The sequence below is a fragment of the Urocampus carinirostris genome, chromosome 10 (genome assembly GCF_059441175.1).
Source record: "Urocampus carinirostris isolate Australia breed hairy pipefish chromosome 10, RoL_Ucar_1.0, whole genome shotgun sequence".
Taxonomy (NCBI): domain Eukaryota; kingdom Metazoa; phylum Chordata; class Actinopteri; order Syngnathiformes; family Syngnathidae; genus Urocampus; species Urocampus carinirostris.
The window spans coordinates 41,503,986-41,510,645 of record NC_142358.1 but is presented as its reverse complement, the minus strand read 5'-3'; the positions used below and the strand labels follow the sequence as shown (position 1 = coordinate 41,510,645).

Below are 6,660 nucleotides of genomic sequence, written 5' to 3'. Positions count from 1 at the left end.
AGCGATGCTGGTGAATGCTGAGCCTTTTTTGTCTCTCTTTCCATTCCAAGCCTCTGCCGCCATTGATTTTCTGAAGTTGGTTTGTAATGAATGCGCTTGAAGGGAAAACTTTAAATCCGGACACTTTATTGTAAGAAAGAAATAATGTTTCCTGCTTGCAGTTCTCCAAAGAAATGGAGCGTGTGTTATATCCCATTGCGTCTTGTTGGGGATTAAATATTAAAATGTATCGTTTACCAAATTGTTCGAATGACTCCGTTAACCAAACACAACTTACATTCACCCAACAATGCATGCTCATTTTTTGAGGGAAAAGATGAACAAGAACAGCCGACATTTTCACACGGGGGCGGATTTAATTTCTTTAACAATTGAACGAAGTGGACTCCATAGTAAATGGCCGAATTAGTCGGATTAGTGTCGTCGGAGTCTCTTTCAAGCTTCCTCTCTCTTGTTCTCCCCGCAAGATGGCGTCTTGACTGGGGCGGCAGTGGCTCAGGAGGTAGAGCACTCGTCTCGGGATCAAGAGATCGCAGTTCGAAATCTCGGCTCCTCCTTATTCAAACCTGGGGCGGCAGTGGCTCAGGAGGTAGAGCGCTCGTCTTGGGATCAAGGCTCGTCCGTGTTACATGTCGAAGTGTCCTTGGGTAAGACACTGCCCCCAATAAGCAGGTGAGCGCCTGACATGGCTGCACGGCCGCTATTGGGAAATGTGAAGCACACTGTAAAGCGCTTTGAGAAGTCTTGACTTGAAAAGCGCTATAGAAATGCAGATCATTTCATTTCGTTTCATTTCACTCCTCCCATGGGTGTGCCAAGGAGGCCCCCCTGGGTGTCGCGATGTCTGGAAAACTCAAAACAGCAGAGCCTTTCTCGAAACATTATCTGCCGTCCTCCGTCATCAGGGCCCCTCCGCATCTAGATGCGCTGATTATCTCATCAGCCTCACGTCCCATTTCCGCCATTCCTGTAAACAATATTTCCTAGCAGACCAGGGTGCCCTGAACTTTCACTGTTCATTGAACTTAAGGCTCCTTGGTGAAAATCTTCATTGCACTCAATAACATATTGTGACAACGAAATTGGGCATGACACTCCAGTTTCACACATTCACAGTGAGGTAAAAAGCCAAGAAGATAAAGTAACAGAGAAGATAAGGTTATAAAACGAGGAGGATAAGGCTATAGTTATAATTTACATGATATTTACACCAGAAATGTCGGCATGTCGAATGTTACATACAGTTGGTATCGTAAGGGTTGTGCAATTTTGCATTTGGTGCAAAAGTCATCATAGTGCAAAAAAAATAGTCAACATATGCTTTGGGGCAGCACGGTGGAGCAGTGGTTAGCGCATGTGCGGCACAGTTCAAGTCATGGGAACCTCCTGCGTGGGTTCAAATCCAGCTCCAGACTTCCTGTGCGGAGTTTGTATGTTCTCCCCGTGCTTGCGTGGGTTTCCTCCGGGCACTCCGGTTTCCTCCCACATTCCAAAAACATGCATTTCAGGTGAATTGTCCGTTCCAAATTGTCCCTAGGTGTGAATGAGCGAGTGAGTTGTCTATCTCCGTGTGCCCTGCGATTGACTGGCAACCAGTTCAGGGTGTCCCCTGCCCACTGCCTGATGATTGCTGGGATGGGCTCCAGCACCCCCCGCGACCCTACTGAGGATAAGCGGTGCAGCTAATGAGATGAGATGAGATATGCTTTGGTGCAAACATAGTCACCATAGTGCAGAAAAAAAAAGGTCAACATTGTGCAAGGTGAGCAGTAAACATGTGCAAAAACATAGACGTGAGTACCATTTTACATTCGTGTGAGGTAGAGTTTTTGCAAGAGTTTTTCAGTTTTTTGTGCGGTGTCTGTTTAGGGTGGTAATAACTGTGGGGAAGAAACTGTCTCTGAGTCTGTTTGTTTTTGCTTTGTGTGACCTGTAGCGCTTGCCGGAAGGCAGCGGGTCGAAGAGGCGGTGGCAGGGGTGAGAAAAGTCCTTGATGATGTTTTCTGCTCTGCTGAGGTAGCGAGAGCAGGCAATGTCCTCCAGACTGGGCAGAGAGCAACCGACGATTTTCTGGGCTGTTTTGATGACCCTCTGTAGCGTTTTCCTGTCAAAGAAGCAGGCACACGTGCATCACATCGGTAATCATGACACTTTAAAGTTTATATTGGGTTATTTATGGGTATTGGGTTTTACCCATATTAATTCTTGTCAGGACCAGAACGGAAACAGAACCCAATTGCATAACGTTTACCGCAAGTTCTATTGAAGGAAAGAGGAAGGGCTGCGCCTACGATTCGGTGTTCGCTGGACGTGGAAAGCAAGTCGCTCTCGTACTCGGATTGTGATCCGAACACGGAAGTGGATCTTCCGTAGCGAGCGATGGCTGTGTTAGGGACGGGAAAACGGGTCGGTAGCCGGGACTGGGAGAGCAAAGCGCTGTCGGAAACAAGTCTAAGCCAAGACGGGAGAGAAGATATAGTCAGAATCAAAAATGGGCCGTAAACCGGGATGGTTGAGCAGACGTGGTCAGGATCAAAACAGGTCGTAGCCGGAGACAAACGGGAGCAAAAACGGGACAGGCGGGAGTCAGGGTCGAAAAAGGCTTGCCTAGTATTCACTGAGGTTCGCAGACGGACTGACAACAAGGGATTGACAGGACTGGGTTTAAGTAGGGACAGGGAACCAATCGGAACCCGCAGAGGTTGGCGCCAAATGAGCGGGCACAGGTGATTATCATCGGTAATCATGACAAGTCTGGATAATTATTCCGTGGATCTTTGCATTTTTTTTGTGAATGAATGGGTGCACCAAACGTAGTTACATTACTCTTTGACAATCACAATAGATATTCTGGATCTGAAACAAAATTCACAGAAAATGAAATTAGATTGAAGCTCACTGCTACTTTTCCGGAATTTTACACTTACTATAAAATGATCTGTCGGAGTAACATTTTCTTTCCTTGTTTTTAAACACTAGCTTCCCATTTTATGAATTCCTGCTACCGTTAGCTTGAAGATTTATCTCTTTTCCATCGTGCATTTCCTCATTAAAACCACTGTTGAGCAAGAGCCGATCGCAATCGCCTCTGGGAAAGTAGCAGTAAAATCTCTCCGCATTCATTTGAAGCTCTGTCTTTAAGTTTTAAATATTACTGCTCGAGTTTTCTTCGTTTCCCAAAAAGTTTTTGAATGATTTATTAGCTTGCATGGAATTTGAGAATATATACAGTAGTTCCACACCCTGAATCGGAAACCTAAGTTTGAAAGCCTGGTTGAAAACCCTAAGCAGCTTCAAAACTTTGATAAAAACCAAAAACCGAATGAGAGACTCTAGCTTTGGCCTAAACCCTAGGTTGAAAACCTAGCCAAATCTCCTAAAACGTCTTTAGCAAGCAGATATCCTAGTTTAAACCCTGGCGTGAAACTTTACAAAAGCTTTAAAACACTAACATCATGTCATGATTGCTGATTCGGGGCACCTGCGACTGCCCCGTTGGCGCCATAAGCCACGGGACCTGATTGGCTGTTGGACTCTTCTTAGACTCCCGTCTTCCAAAAGGAAGCCGTCAGACCGTCTGCGAACCTATGCTCTCAGAGAGGCAAGCTTTTGTACTCTCTGACATTATCTTGCCCTGTTTTCCTGCCTGATACCTGTTGCCGACCTTTTTCTGGGCCTGTTTCTGTTTTGCTCCTCTGTCCTGGCCATTGACCTGTTTTCTCGCAGTCAATGACTACCCTCGCTCGACATGGAAGTGCCACTTCCGCGTTCCTGCCATCTGCTAACCGTAACAGTCTCTAAGTCCTAAAACCAGGCAACCAAGAGACTGGTTGTGGCCGAAAGGAATTCAGAAGTTATTGAAGTCATTTCTCACTGCTCAACAGTCGATTCCCTGAACCGAAATTGATGCCTGGGCACGGCAGTGAGAGTGCAGAATCCTAACCACTAGACCACCCGGGACTGCAAAACTGAGTTGTTACGACAAAACTTGATTGTGACTGTCCCCAAGTCCTAAAACATGCAGCCATGACTGGATGTGGCTGAAAAGACTAGGGTCTGGAGACCCTTTTTTTCCAGAATTAACCTGTGAAAGGACTCACAGAACTTTTGGCCGGATTAAAAACACACATTTGAAAACAATCCAAGTACAAAAATAAATCCTAAGGACATTAGCAGCAAGTTAGACTGTCACTTATCCAGGAAATAGTCAACCTGAAGCATAGAAGAGAACTATGGAAATCTCTTCAGAAGTTAATTCAGTGATTTCTCACCCCTCCACAATTGATTCCCTGACCAGGAATCGAACGCAGGCTGCGGCAGTGAGAGTGACGAATCCTAGGTACCAGTCCACCAGGACCCAAAACACTGGCTTAGGACAAGAAAACTGCATTGTGTCCTTCCCCTCAGTCCTAAAACAAGCAACCAAGAGACTGGACGTGGCCTGAAAGTCTTCAGTCAGGGGACCTTTTTTTTGTAATAAAATCCGTGAAGGACTCACAGAACCCAAAAAATATGGATATTTTTTCATTTGTCAGCAACATGATTGCCTGACTGGGAATCGAACCCACACCGTAGCAATGAGAATGCCAAAACCTAACCACTAGACCACCAAGGTCTGGAATGTTATGACACCATCCCCTGATCTAAAACTCACATGGGGGCAAGGAAGACCTCAAAAACCTCAGCATGAGGAAATGAAGAAACCAAGAGAAGGGACAGTCTCAAAGGGCTTCACAGACCACAGATTACTGCAAACCGCAGACCATTATGACACCTTCCCCTTATCCAAAACCTTCATGAGGGCAAGGAAAAACTCAAAAACATCAACATGAGGAAATGGAGAAACCTAGAGAAGGGACAGTCTCAAAGGGCTGCAGAGACCAGAGATTATTGCAAACCACAGACTATTATGACACCATCCCCTGATCTAAAACCTACACGAGGGCAAGGGAAAACTCAAAAACCTCAGCATCAGGTAAATGAAGAAACCTTGAGAAGGGACAGTCTCAAAGGGCTGCACAGACCACAGTCTATTGCAAACCACTGACTATTATGACACCATCCCCTGATCTAAAACCTACACGAGGGCAAGGGAAAACCTCACTGATTTTTTTAAAATGTGTTTTTTATCCAGGTTGAAGTCTGCAAAGATTGATTGGATGCGATAAACTACCAATTCTTAAGGACATGAACACAGGTAAAAATCAAACTTACCCAGAAAATTGTCAACCTGTAAGAGAGGACACTGGAAATGTCTTTCGATAGTATTTTGATTATTTTTATCAGTTGTCAACAACATGATTCCCTGACTGGGAATCAAAACCAGGCCGCAGCAATGAGAGTACCAAATCCTAGCCACTAGACCACCAGGGAATACATTAGTAACTTTGGACTACAAAACTTGATGGTGACCATCCTTTAGTCCTAAATTGTCAATCTGTAGCATAACATTGACTCTGGAAATATCTTCTGAGGCTATTTTAGTCTTTTCTCAATTGTCTATAATTTGGTAATTTGGTATTTTCTCAGTTGTCAAGAAGACAATTCCCTGACTGGGAATCGAACCCAGGCCGCGGCAGTGAGAGTGCCGAATCCTAGCCACTAGACCACCAGGGACTGTTGCATTCAGATAGGACTACAAAACTTGATCGTGACTATCCCTTAGTCCTAAAACAAGCAACCATGACTGGATGTGACTGAAAAGAGTCTGGGGACCTTTTTCTAGTAATAAAACCTGTGAAAGGACTCACAAAACACTTGGCCGGATAAAAAACAATCTGGGACAAACTACCAATCACTAAGGACATGAGCAGCAAGTAAAACTGATCCTTACACAAGACATTGTCCAGCGAGAGAATACCATAGAACCTTACAAATCTTTTTCGAGGCTATTTTGGTCATTTTTCACTGTCAACATCATTCCCTGACTGGGAATTGAACCCAGGCCGCGGCAGTGAGAGTGCCGAATCCTAGCCACTAGACCACCAGGGACTGTATCTTTGGGTTGGGACAACAAAACTTGATTGTGACTGTCCCTTAGTCCGAAAACAAGCAACCATGACTGGATGTGACTGAAAAGACTAGAGTCTGGGGACCTTTTTTTTTAAATAAAACCTATGAAAGGACTCTCAGATCTCTTGCCTGGATAGAAAAAACCTTTAAAAACAATCCAGGAAAAATTAGGAATTCCTAAGGACATCAGCAGCAAGTAACATTGCTACTTTTCCAGAAAGTAGTCAGCCTGTATCAGACCATAGACTCTGGTAATCTCTTTTGATGGAGTTTTAGCCTTTCCTCAGTTCTGTACAACATGATTCCCTGACTGGGAATCGAACCCAGACCGCGGCAGTGAGAGTGCCGAATCCTAGCCACTAGACCACCAGGGACTGCATCTTTAGGATGGGACTACAAAACTTGATTGTGACTATCCCTTAGTCCTGAAACAAGCAACCATGACTGGATGTGACTGAAAAGACTAGAGTCTAAGGACCTTTTTTAGTAATAAAACCTGTGAAAGGACTAAGAACTCTTGCCTGGATGAAAAAAAAAGACATTTGAAAACAATCCAGGACAAGCTAGCAATTCCTAGGGACATGAGCAGCAAGTAATATTGCTACTTTTCCAGAAAATAGTCAGCCTGTATCAGACCATAGACTCTGG

The 6,660-nt window shown here is 44.7% G+C and overlaps 3 non-coding genes across 3 annotated transcripts; all 3 read right to left on the bottom strand.

Moving 5' to 3' along the window:
- Window positions 1-5,544: 5,544 nt before the first annotated feature.
- On the bottom strand, window positions 5,545-5,616 carry trnae-cuc (transfer RNA glutamic acid (anticodon CUC)). The gene has a single exon. It is a non-coding gene; the product is annotated as a tRNA-Glu (tRNA).
- Window positions 5,617-5,919: 303 nt separating this feature from the next.
- Window positions 5,920-5,991, bottom strand: trnae-cuc (transfer RNA glutamic acid (anticodon CUC)). The gene has a single exon. It is a non-coding gene; the product is annotated as a tRNA-Glu (tRNA).
- A 323-nt stretch (window positions 5,992-6,314) lies between these two features.
- Window positions 6,315-6,386, bottom strand: trnae-cuc (transfer RNA glutamic acid (anticodon CUC)). The gene has a single exon. It is a non-coding gene; the product is annotated as a tRNA-Glu (tRNA).
- Window positions 6,387-6,660: the final 274 nt, after the last annotated feature.